Below are 13,958 nucleotides of genomic sequence, written 5' to 3'. Positions count from 1 at the left end.
GTGGCCCCCTGAGGTCATTTATCCGGCCCCCATCGCACTTCCAGAAGGGGCAGCTCTTTCATTGATAGTCAGTGAGAGGAGCACAGGATGAGGATACATCTGCATCTTGTGCTCTTGGAGTACTGTATGTGGTGGCGCCGCAAAGCAGGGCGTCGCTCACGTATAGTACTACTTCCGGTGACGCGGGATGCATGCATCACAGCTCCAGAAGCGCGTCATATCACTTGTTACAGCTAGCAGTGACAAATATAAAACTGGACATTGACGATCTCATTAGCCAAAAGCAGGCCCATAGTTCCCATTGAAATACTGGTCAGTTGGTTGATTTAAATTTACTTGTTCTTTATTTTAAATATTGTATTTGTTCCCATTTTGTTTTTTTTTACTTTAAAATAAGATATGTGCAGTGTGCATAGGGATTTGTTCATAGTTGTTTTTTTTTATAGTCCGGCCCTCCAACGGTCTGAGGGACAGTGAAATGGCCCCCTGTGTAAAAAGACTGGGGACTCCTGCTCTATGGAATACATGTGGAGGGTGGATTTGGTAGGTCATGGGGTGTCCACAGCTTTAACGAAATATAGTTCTAAATTTTTCTCAGGAAGCTTGCGGTAATTGACAGGCTTTCTATCAAGTGTTCTTACTTCTATACACACTTGCAAGCCCTTACTATTACCAAGGTTTTTAATTTATTTTAGTTCTATGAATATGAAATGGTGTCCTATCTGATTTGCAGTTCTCTTATTCTTGATTAGGCTCAAGCCTTATACACATTTATTAGCCATTTGAATTTAAAACAACATTTTATCCATCTGTTGGGTGACTATCTTTCTTTTTCTTTTTTTATGAGCATTTCTTATACACTTTCTACATTCTATAGACCTACCCTTGTCTGTTATATTTGCTGCAAAGATTTCTCCCACTCTTATCTTTTTCTTCTCTTTATTTCAATGTTTTATTAACATTAATTTTTAATTAAAATATAATTGAATTTTTGTATCTTTTCATATAGTTTGTGCTTCTTGTTAATTAAGAACTCCTAACTACTCAAAGTGAAAAAGATATTCTCTTACATAATCTGCTACAAATAGTATAGTTTTATATTTCACATTTAAGCCATTAGTCTACTTTTTAATTTGTTTTTGGTATGTTTGAGGTAGTTTTAACTTTATATTTTTCTAGAGCTGACCAGTCACCCTGCACCATTTGGTGAAAGCTCTTTGTATCTCCATTGATCTGCAGACCAGCTCGGCCTCAAATCAGGGATGTTTACGTATGCATAAGCATGTTTTGGGGGCTGCTATGCAGTTCTGTTTTCTTTTTCCGTCTATTCCTGTCCTGATACAACATTATTTTAGTTTCTATAACCTTAAATAAGTCTTATTTTATGTAGTGGGTGGTCTCTCCCACACAGAAATGTATCATTTTTCCTTTATAAAACTGCATGAATTTGGCCCTGGCCGGTTGGCTCAGTGGTAGAGCACCGGCCTGGCGTGCAGGGGTCCAGGTTCGATTCCGGCCAGGGCACACAAGAGAAGTGCCCATCTGCTTCTCCACCCCTCCCCCTCTCTGTCTCTCTCTTCCCCTCCCGCAGCCAAAGGCTCCATTGGAGCAAAGATGGCCCTGGCGCTGGGCCCCCCTTGGCCTCTGCCCCAGGCGCTAGAGTAGCTCTGGTCGCGACAGAGCAAAGCCCCGGAGGGGCAGAGCATCGCCCCCTGGTGGGCAGAGCGTCGCCCTTGGTGGGCGTGCCGGGTGGATCCCGGTGGGGCGCATGCGGGAGTCTGTCTGACCGTCTCTCCCCGTTTCCAGCTTCGAAAAAATACAAAAAAAAAAAAAAAAAAAAAAAAAAAAAAAAAACAAAAAAAAACCTGCATGAATTTTAGAATCAGCTTTTTAAGCTCCTTTGATAATTTGAATAGGATTGTATTGAATTTATGAGTTCCTAGAGGGCATTACTTTTTTCTTCCCAGTCTAAATCCATCTCCAGTGGAGATGGAGGTAAAGACTCCAGTGGAGTTTTCCTTTGTAGCATAAAGGAACAGTGGTCCTCATGAGAACAGCCACAGCGCTGCACTGGACAGAGAGCTTGGCGCACTTCAGACCCAGCCGCCCAGCGCGAACCTCCGGGTGCCTGTGTCGCAATCCTGTAGACGTGTAGAAACATACAAGAAAAGGGCCAATATTCAAAAGAGAACAAACATCAAAGAAAGTGAGATAAAAGTAGATTCTGTCAATTTTTTTTAAAAAAGTTATTTTTTTAAATAAAAACTTTATTTTTAAAATCATAAATATCAAATAAAATTGTATAAGTCAAATTAAATTCTGAATTTATGATGTATTTTTCTGGAAATCATTACCATAGGTGATTTCACACCAACAATAATACTAATTTGTAAAATATATACCATAATTTTTTAAAAATGTTTAAATGTGTCTGTGGAGGGTGGAACTTTATTTTATTTTGTGACAATGGAATCTATTTAATCTTTATGAAATTTAGTCTCCTCATTTGGAAAATGGGTTTAACAGCACCCAATGTGAAAATGTGACAAAAACTAAATTAGATAACATATGGTAGTGTTTTCAAACTTGTCTTAGCGATGGGGGCTCTTGTTCAAACACCTCCTCCCTGACAGCTCGGTGTGCGTATTTGTTATAAATGGACTCGTGTGTGGTTCACTGTAGCTCCTTCTCCTCTCCATCTGCTGTGGTGTCTGTGTTGTCCAGAGCTTCTTGGAATCTGTTGGATAAGAAAATCAAGAAAATTAGTGGAGTTAAGTACACAACAAAAGTGAGAAAATTGCAGAAGCTGATGAGACTAAGTAATTTAAGGAGAAAAAGATAAAATTACTGGTCAAAACTAAAAGGATATATCAAGAAAGTAAAAGAGGCATAGAAGAAAAGAAGTGAGAAGGATAGAAACACAGGTTTCAAAGATTATATGTATGTATGTACATATATATCATATATATTGAAAACACTGTAAATTTGGAAGTAATATGCACATTTAACATGATCACTTAGGAGAATGCTATTTACAAAGCATTATCATTAAAGCATGATCTGTGTCTCCTTAGACGCCTGTTAAAATGCCAGCACCTGAGTCTGTCAACCTGACTCAACTCTATCAGACTCGACCTTTTCTCCAGGTTCCTTGTATCACACTTAAATGTCCCAAATTTTGAAAACCACAATTATCTGTGGTACAGAGAATTTAAAAGCTTTCAAGAAAGACTTGCACAGGTCTATAATCGCCTAACAAAAATCAAGGGGTTTGGGGATTGCATGTCTTGATATATATTATAATATAAATGTTGACTTCAATTAGCTCAAGTAAAATATCTTCCCTAGTCTTTAATGTCCTGGGAGAAGCTAAGAGTCATTTGTGCACTCTGAAAGTCTGTTTGTGTATGGCATCTGAATTAGCTTTTAATTTGCATAGATATGTGCTTTGATTTGTCAAATTTGTAAAATAATTTGGCTGTCATTTAAAAAAGTTTATTGAAATTGTTGTTGAACTTAAACTAGTAGAACTAACACTTCTTTTTGGTTCAAATAATTATGATTTTGTGAGCATTGGGAAAAAATGGGACTGGTGAGGTCTTTATTTCATTCATTCATTCATTCGTTCATTCATTCATAATTTCAGTGTCCCTCTAAGTTTAACCTATCAGCAGGGCAGAATTTTTGCCATAGCCCAAAACATTGCCCTCTAGTGTTGTACTGGCAAAGCCAGCTGAAGTGATTACAATTGGGTCTGTAAGGTGCTGGTTCCATAGATCTACATGGAACTGTTAAACCATGTGGTCTTAACAGAGGTTAGTTTGTGGTTGCTCCATGCTGCTAATCCCTTCCCCTACACTGTTCTAGGGATACAGTGGCATGCCATAGAAATTTGAGGAACCACTTATTTAACTGACTCATGTGATATCATTAACAGGAATTAAGGGCATGGGCAACACTCAGCAAACATGGCAGTTTGTTCTACACCTTGCTTTGGACAATTCACTCTATATAAGAGGTTTCTTGTACTTTTGAATATTGACCAAGCATTATATGGCATTTAAAAACCAACTTGTTTAGTAGCATAGTGAAATCATATAAATAGATTTGTGCTTGCTATTTTTACAATTTTAGTCAGAGAAAATTTCATCAGGCAAGAGAGTGCCATGCTGTCTATATCAAACATGAGAAGAAAATTCAGTTGTCTGTTCAGTGTCTTAACATTTGCTTTGAGATTCTATCATACCTGAAACTCAAATTGCTAAAGGCCAAAAGTTTAAAACTTACATGAAACTTCAGTGTGAATGTGTTGGGCAAATACGTGTAAAATGTGATTTTTATGTTTACTCAATGTTAAAAATGGTGCTGCTCACGTGGCAGCCCAGGTGAAACTGCTTATTACCTTTCAGCTTGGGAAGAGCCATTGTTATGCTAATGTTGCTGGAGGAGGGGTTTCTGCACAGAAAAGTTTTAAGAAGAAGGGGGAGAAGAAGGAAGCCACGTTTTTGCAGAGAAAGCAGCCAAGATGGCAGGGTGCTGAAGAGGAAGCCAGTTTTGCAAAGTAAGAAGCCATGTTGGCAGATGGGGAACCAGAGGTGACTGAGCTGGTGGGGGCCTTTGATTCTAGGAAAACCCAGATGTGTCAGTAGCTTTGTGAGCCTGAATGAGTGGATTTTGGAGCCCTGTGTGTGTTTTTACTCACCTGCTGGGTGTGAGGCTAGAATAAAGAAATGGCCCACCAGTTTTTGGCTCTGCAGTTTCGTTACTGTCTGTCCGAATCTAATGGGAACCTGCACGTGCCTGGCTGGGATGGCTGCAACTACTGACCGTACAGAATGGAAAAGAGATTTTGTAAAACAATTCTTAGTTCTTCTCTCTGCTATAATCCCTGCCCCTCCCACATGTAGCTCATGTTGCCACTCAAGAAACAAGGGTTTCAAAGGTTTCTTGGTATCTTTTCCTTGTGTATTGATTTTCCTCCAGAATATGGTGGAGGCAAAACATCTTTAAAAGATTTAAACACTATTAGTTCTACTGAGTTAGCCATATACTTTTTTCCCCTTTTTTAAATCACTTGCCTAAATATTTGTTTCTTAAAGTTAGGCTAGAAAATGAAGAGAGAAAAATATTTTCATGGAAAAGAATCCAATGCCAGTTCAGAACATATGCGATGAGACATTTTCACAAACCAATTATTCTCTGTAGACTCAGAGAGTTAATTGAGTTGACCTCTTGAGCAACTAGCCTTTTCCAGTAGCAAGCAAATTTCTCAGCGGGAAACCTGCTGATTAAACTTTGGAACCAGTGCACCACCTACTGGTATTTCCACACATTGCAGTTTACTATGAAAAGGCAAAAAAAGAAAAAGATTCTCAAACAATATTAAAATTTGCTGCTTATTATAAATATCTATTCAATTTTTATAAAAAAAATAGTCATATTATTCATGCACTTTAAACCCTGCCTTACCTGACCTGTGGTGGCACGGTGGGTAAAGCGTTGACTTGGAACACCAAGGTTGCCAATTCAAAACCCCAGGCTTGCCTGGTCAAGGCACATGTGGGAGTTAATGCTTCCCGAACCTTCCCCTTCTCCCCCTTCTCTCTCTCTCTCTCTCTCTCTCTCTCTCTCTCTCTCTCTTTCCTTCCACCCCCTCTCTCCCTCCCCTCTTTAAAAAGAATAAAAATAAAATATTTTTTAAAATAAAATACTAAGTAGCCTGACCAATGGCACAGTGGATAGAGCATCAGACTGGGATGCAGAGGACCCAGGTTCAAAACCCCAAGGTCACCAGCTTGAGCACGGGCTCATCTGGTTTGAGCACAGCTCACCAGCTTAAACTCAAGGTCGCTGGCTTGAGGAAGGGATCAAGCCAGCTATTCGTTCTGCTGTAGCCCCCCCCCCCCATCAAGGCACATATGAGAAAGCAATCAATAAACAACTAAGGTGCCACCATAAAGAATTGATGTTTCTCATCTCTCTCCCTTCCTGTCTGTCTGTCCCTCTCACTGTCTCTGTCACAAAAGAAAAAAAAATACTAAGTAAATCTGGTTTGCTGTTAATTTCTATTTTCCCTCTTAAGTTACTGGTATATATTTGAAAGACATATAGCCTAGGCAAAAGGGCATCACCCAATAATGTTTCTAACCCTCAAAATAAAATAAGTCCACAGATAATCCAGAAATAGCTTTCCAAATGTGGTAGCCACATACAACACGTTTGAAAAATCAATCAAATTCATAGTTAGCACCATCACTGTTGAGACAGACAGACAGCTTGTGGGTCCTAGCAAGATGAACTGAGCGGAAAACAACATCACTGCTGTGGTTTTCTTGCCCAAAATGCAAGGCATCGGAGAAATCTAAGATAAGTGAGTCTCCAAAATAACCGCTCTCTACTCTTCTGAAACATCAAGGTCAAGAGAGAGAAAAGCCCAGGGACTGCCCCACATCAAAGGAGTCCACAGAGGCATGATGAGTGATTCCAGTGTGATTGAATCCCAGACTGGGGAAATAGCTTACAAATACTTTATATTTAAACAAATGCTGTCATTTAAATGTAGACTCTGGGCTAAATAACAGCATTGTACCAATGTTAAATTTTCTTACTTTGATCATAATTCTACGGGTATGTAAGAAAATTGTGTTGGTCATAGGAAATATACACCTTAAGAAAACCTGTAAGAGCTGAATCAGCATATGGACCAAGAGTGTTGAAGTGAGCTTGCTTGTAGATGGTGCAGGAAAGAATGATGTCAGAAACAGGAAATCCTAAGTCTTTGGTTCCTTCTCCCTGCCCTTGTCCAGTGCTGCTTAGCTTAGGACTCAAATCTTTTGTGCCTTAACTCTTACATCTGTTCAAAGGCCATCAAATCTTCAACCTGTTCTACTTAACCTGTCTCACAAAGATGCCCTGCAGATCAAATTGGACAAAAAGCTCAGTTAGTTAAAGATTTATTAGGTCCCTCTGCTGGTGAGGAAATAAGTAGTCAGGACCTGTGCACCTGTCTTTATAAAATGAAGTCAAACAATAGGACGGAGGAAATTCTCAGCATTTGTAACTTGTATACCCACAAAAGTTCACACTCCTCAGCACATTTCTTGCTGCACTGTCTCATCGGACTTACACAATGACTGCAAAGCACATGGATGAGATTTCATGAATGACGCTTTATTAATTGTGAAAGTAGGGCTCATATATAAATAGTAACATCTCGACTCTGTTTTATGGGTTAGCTCTGGGCAGAGTTGGAGTGAATTAATCGGCCCATTGTCTCATGGGCAGTCACTGCTTCTTAACTTGATGCAAGGTCCTCACTTAGCAGAGGCACTGCCACAGTGCAGAAAAGCTGTGTCTGAAATACTCCAGACGTGGATTGACATCTTGTCTCCACCACGTTCTAAGCTACCAGACTTCAGCCTGAGTTGTTTTGCTTCTGTGAGCCTCAGTTTCCTCATGGATTTATGCTTTTAATGACATACGTATGTCTATGAATGATGCATAGCATTGATTAGTGTATTTATTCATTATAATTTATTGTAACTTTATGGAAATGTGTAACGTAAATATAGAGAGTGCCATATCCATAAACTTTCACAAATGAAACACACATGTGAAATCACCACCTATAATATGAAAATGAACATGACCAGCACCCAAAAGCCTTGTCTCATGAATTTTTAATTATGGAAATGGTGTTCCATTATTTGCATCATTTCACAACTAGCTCTTTCCAATCAGCATCGTACTTTTGATTACTTAACTACTATATTGAATTTAGTTCAAATTGAAAATAGTAGTCTTCTATGGAACATTTTTTTAACAGTTTAACATATAATAAAGTAAAATAATATATATAGGAGAGAAGTGGGGAGAGAGAAGAAATGAGGGAGAGGCTGGGGAGGAAGGAGGCTGGGAATGGATATCTTAACTCATCCCCGCCCCCAGCACAGGACCAAACTGAGGAACGACCTGGCCGATCATCACTTCCACCTGGACAGCTCTGCACTTTTTTTTACTTTGTTCATATGATAAAGAATGTTCTGAAATGTTCACTACATGTGTGTTCTCTAGCAGGTCATTTTAAAGCTGTAGCCGCTAAAGGAAAACATCCATTCCTTGTCTCTTTATCATCAGTCATTTTCAGACCTCCATGGAGGCTTGCCAAGCTTTCTATTATATTTATCTTTCTTTCTGGGCTAACCTTGGTCTTTGCTGCTTTCTCAGGCTAAGTGGACTAGATAAAATTCTGGCAGTGGTCCTGGCTGCCCATGCCCATTCAGCCACAGGTGAAGTGGAGAGGTGACATACATATCCTGACCCACTTGTTCTACAGCTGGTATAATGACCCTTATTAGGACATGCTGTCTAAAGCCCCATCTAGACAAATAGCATCAGGCACTCTTGGTCACTGCTTAAGTTTACTCCTGTCTGACAGCTCAGCTGTGGTGGTTCCCCTATCATTCACCTTCCTTCTGTGTCTTGCGGTCCTGGGTGAGTCAGGAGGACCAGTCAAACCCTGTGGAATATGTTTGAGCTGGTAGTCACCTCACCAAGCACACACTTCCGTGTGTCTGTTCCTGGGGCTTCTCTCCCTCTTGGCAAGACACGATGCGGTGACAGGAAGAGCTCATGGTGCTGCGGAGCCAGAACAGGGGTCCAGTGCAAGGGCCACGTAATAGTTGTGTGACCTGAGAATTTTATTACATGAGCCAAGAATCAATATTCTAACCTGTTCTCACTTTCTATGAGAATTAAATAAAATACAGGATGTAAGACACAGATCAGAGTGCATGACCAATGTTAGATACTAAGAGATCTTATTTGCTTTCCTTCTTTACTCTTTTCCTATCTTTAAATCTTCGACCTCCCTTCTTTCCTTCCTTCCTTTCTTAATTTTCTCCTATCTGAGAGCAAAAGCAGATGTTGCTAAATCTAGGTGGCAGTTTCATGGCTATGTGCCATAAATTGACTGTGTATCTATATATATGTGTGGAATATTTCACAATTAAAAACCAAAACATTAAAACAATACCCACAGGGGGGAAATGCTTGAAGACCCAACAGGAAAATGGAAGCAGACTATTTGAAGCTGGGACTGTCTTCAGTTTTGAGACACTTGTGTGTGATCCCATGGTGTGGGTGGAACTGTGAACCACTGGCCAGGCCCTCTATCACAACTGCTGACTTTTGAGAAGGGTGGTTCTGTTTGGGATAGAAACTCTTGCCCGTGTCAGCTTGACTGAGTGACACCGGCATGAACAGAGATATTGTTGGGGCAGATACATGATTCCAGCAATAGCAAAGGTAAATGATGTCCTCTAGGCCTTATTTGAGGGGTCAGAATAAAGTAGAAATTTTACCCTACAGAATACTAAACAAAAATAAGTTCAGTTTATGTTCCCATTGTCATCCTTAAATGCAGGTATGGGAACCAGAAATCTAGACAAGAGCTGGATAAAATGCCATGCTGCATTTCTCTCAAGTCCATGAGTCTGGAGAGATCAGTTTCAGAGCCAAGGTCTGCTACATTCTGCCACAGAGAAGACCTAAACTCCTGGGTCAGCCCTGCCTCTCACTCCCCAGACCTCAGCCTTGACCATGTGCTTTCAAATACCTGCAGCTGAGATAAAAACTGAGTCAGCTTCTGGGCTCCTAGAGTCTGAAGCGGAGAGAGGCTGAGTTCAGGAATTAGAGGAGTCAGATGACCTGGGATGGGAATTTTAAGCACAAAAAGTGAATAATAACTATAATGTGCTGGGCATCTCAATTTAAACTAACTGTCATAGAGAATTGTTAACAAAAATATAAGCATCATTAAAATACAGGCAATGTTGATAATGGTTTCTGGGTTTTAGTCAAACTTTTTTTTTTTTTTAATCTGGATATTTTGAGAGTCAATTTGCATGTCTGAATGATACTGGTGAGAGTAGTGGCCATGCCCAAGTGTAGCAGATAGCAGAGCTGTGAGCGCCTGTACTTCCCAACCATGGTGTTAGGAGGAAGGGCAGACTTCCCTCGCGCCCTGCCTTTTTTCTCTGTAACAGAAAAGTGGGAAAGATAACTCACCAGTCCTTTTGCTTCTGGTGCTGTCAGTCCCTGGGAAGTGTTCCCAGCACTGGCCTTGGCCGGGGGCCAGCAGGTAATTTCAAGTGCACTCCACCAGGAGATTGGTAATCTAGTAGCTGTTGGCTCAAAATCCTGGTGGTCCTCCCAAAGCTACATTCTGCGAGTCGTCACTCTCTGAGTCAAGACTCTCAATGTGGAAAGCTTAAGCATTTCAGTCCTCCCTTCACCCTCACACCACCACGAACATTTTCTGTGTTCCTATTCTTATAAGAATTCTTAGGATTTTTCACCTATTACTTTTTTTAAAAGATTTTATTTATTGATTTTACAGACAGAGAACGGACAGGGGAGAGAGCAAGAAATATCAACTCAAAGTTATTTCACTTTAGTTGTTCACTTTTTTTTTTCTTTAGTTGTTCACTCAATTGCTTGTCGTATGTACATTGACAGGACAAGGTCAGGGTTTTGAACCAACGACCTTAGTATTCCAGGTCAATGCTTTATCCACTGTACCACCACAAGTCAGGCTTTTCACCTATTTCAACAACACTTACCTCTGTCACCATTAAACTATGCCCTCTCCCACATGGGTTGTATTTGGATTTTCAAATGTAGAGGAGTTATCTGACTAAGAAGTAAAATAAATAAATAAATAAATAAATAAATAAATTTCCCACTGCTTCTCCAACTGGATTTATATAATTATGTCAGGCAGAGTTGAGTGTATACGTAAATGCATGGTATATATGCATGTTGAGAGGTGATTTCTGAACATGCTGAAAATAAGGTTTGGACTTTTTCTGGTCTGATAAATGAGAAATAAGCAAAACCAACTATCTCAGGAATGAGCATTTTATACTTTACTGCAAGAAACTAGAATCAAGAATATTCAGGCATGTGTGAAGAGATTGTGTTTTTTATTATTTTATTTAGAGAATTAAATTTAATAAAGTGACATTGATCAATATAAGTACATGGGTTTCAGATAAACATTGCTGTAGCATTTGCACTGTTGATTATGTTGTATACCTATCACCCAAAGTCAAATCATTTCCAATCACCTTATATTTATTTGTCCGTCTTTCAAAAGTAGCATAGATCTGTTTTAGCTCTGTTCTCTGAGAGGGTCTTGAGGCAATTGATCTTAGTGGTAATAAGCACATCTAGCACCTAGATCTCACTGAAAGGAATCCAGGATCTTCAGAGAAACGGATGAAACAAGGAAAGATCAAAATAAGGTTGGCACTTGAGCTAGAAAATAAATACATACTCAAAGAATGATGGGGGACAAGCTGTATTAGTCTGCTCAGGCTGTCTTAATAAAATACCACAGAACGGCTGGCTTTAACAACAGAAATGTTATTTTCTCGTAGCTCTAGAGCCTGGAAGAGACCAAGGTGCTGGTAGAGTTGGTTTCTTTTGAGGTCCATCTCCTTGGATGGCAGATGACCGCCTTCCTGCTACTCCCTCACATGGCCTTTTGTCTGTACATGCATGGAGAGACAGGGACAGAATACCGGTATCTCTTCTGCCTCTTCTAAGGACACCAGTTCTGTCATATCAGAGCCTAACCCATATGAGCTCATTTAATCTTAGTTAACTCCAAAAAGGCCCTGTCTCCAAATACAGTCAGGGTTAGGGATTCAACATATAAATTTATAGGAAGGGATACAATTCAGTTCATATCACATGCCAAAAGTACACAGGAGTCAGCATGAAGGGATTCCCATCTGCCAAATGTGGTACCTCTTGAGTATTTAGATAAACATTGATAACAACAGAGCATAACCTTGAATAAAATAAAATTCATACTCCTATGATGATATGACTAAATGAATACATAAGAATTGGGGGGGGAGGGGAGAGAAACTTTTTCCTTGCAGTAGAAAACAAGTTTATAAATGTATTAAAAAATTATGAAATTAGATAACCACAAGCACCATTTAGAAATCTTTTGGTGATATCTAATTTAGGCAAAAAACTGCCAATGGATGATAAAAGCAACAAATAAAATACTGAGGAACAGAATATTTACATGATTTAAAAGTATCCCCACTAAGATAGCTATACCTTATATAACTGAAAAATAATATTGACTAAGTGCTTCATAACCAAAACAGATTTATTCAGAAAAAGAAGAGGTTGCAATCAGTGAATGCAGACATAACAGCCACATGCACACTCTGACCCGTGGGTCAAGATGGAGGCATATTTATAGAAAAGTTAAAGGAAGCAAAGGGAAGGGGAAGTTAGAAACACCGAGCTTTACTATAAACAAGTTCTTCCTGAAGGATAGTCACGTGTAGGGTGTAGAATGCGAGAACTTCCATGAGCTCTAGCTTCTCCCACAGACCCTCCTGACTGATAGATACATTTGCTTAAAGATGCAGTAAGTCTTTATCACTTGCAAAGAGAAAAATACCATTTTGCAGTAGAGAAATCACATAAGCCAAGTTATCTAAACTAACTGAAACTGCGACAGATCATATTGTGTGTCTCCTGATAAGATGCACTGAAATGACACATCATTTCTGTCAGAATATGCATAACTTGAATCTCATTATGAAGAAGTATCAGACAAACCCAAACTTAGCAAACTTCTAAAAAACTCATTGGCCTGGACATAAAGACCAAGACTGGAAACCATTCCAGATTTTAAAAGACTTGAGGCTTCTGACCAAGACAACTGAGTAAGAAAATTCTGTACTCTCCTCCTCCCAAACAAGCACATCAAAATTACAGCTGAAGTACAGAAAACCATTATTGAGAATTGCTGGAAATATAGCTAAACAGAAGTCCTATAACTAAGAATATATAGAAGAATCCACGTTGAGACTGGTAGGAGGACCAGAAACTCAGAGCAAGATGTCCCACAACCACATGTGGTAGAAAATCAAGAGGGATATCTCAGCTATGATGTTTCTCCTGAGGAGTGAGGAGTAACAAGCCTCACACCAAACTTGGGTTCCAGGGTCAGGAAAAGAAACCCCCATCACCCCTGGCTATGAAAACCAGTGAAGATTGTGCCTCAGTGAGAAGGAGATTATGGGAGTTCTGCGAGGTTCTCTTAAAAGGCCTGAACATGGAGGTAATTGCTTACAAACTCACTTGTTCTGAGATTTAGCCCTCAGGCAGCAGTTTGGAAGTTGCCTAGGACATCTGGGAGGAAAGGAATTGTCTAACTTCAAGGTGAGAACTGGAGGGGTAGCTTTCTCTCAGACAAAAGTGCTGGTAGAAACCACTGATGCGTTGCTGAGCCCTACCACCACAGGCACTGGGAAATGGCATATCTGAGTTTCCATCAAACAGGCTAGCACTGTTTGCCCTGCTCTGATGATTCCCTAGGACCTTGCCCCACCCAAAGGCGAGGCCAGCCAAGCCACTTTTACAGGCTATTTTTTTTTCTTTTGTGACACAGAAAGAGACACAGAGAGGGACAAATAGAAACAGACAGATAGGAAGGGAGGAAGGGAGACGAGAAGCATCAATTCTTCATTGTGGCACCTTAGTTGCTCATTGATTGCTTTTTCTATTTTTTTTTTAGAATAAACACTTATTTTTATTTGTAACATATTTAGAATCATTTTTTATTAATTTTAATGGAGTGACATTAATAAATCAGGGTACATATGTTCAGAGAAAACATCTCCGGGTTATTTTGACATTTAATTATGTTGCATACCCATCACCCAAAGTCAAATTGTCTTCCGTCACCTTCTATCTGGTTTTCTTTGCACTCCTCCCTCCCCCCACACCCTCCCTGTCCTCCCTTCCTCCCATACCCCCGCATAACCACTACACTCATGTCCATGTCTCTGAGTCTCATTTTAATGTCCCCCCTATGTATGGAATCATATAGTTCTAAGTTTTTTCTAATTTACTTATTTCAC

This window comes from Saccopteryx bilineata, chromosome 6 (genome assembly GCF_036850765.1).
Source record: "Saccopteryx bilineata isolate mSacBil1 chromosome 6, mSacBil1_pri_phased_curated, whole genome shotgun sequence".
NCBI lineage: Eukaryota > Metazoa > Chordata > Mammalia > Chiroptera > Emballonuridae > Saccopteryx > Saccopteryx bilineata.
The sequence above is the reverse complement of the archived record's forward strand: the minus strand, read 5'-3'. Positions refer to the sequence as shown.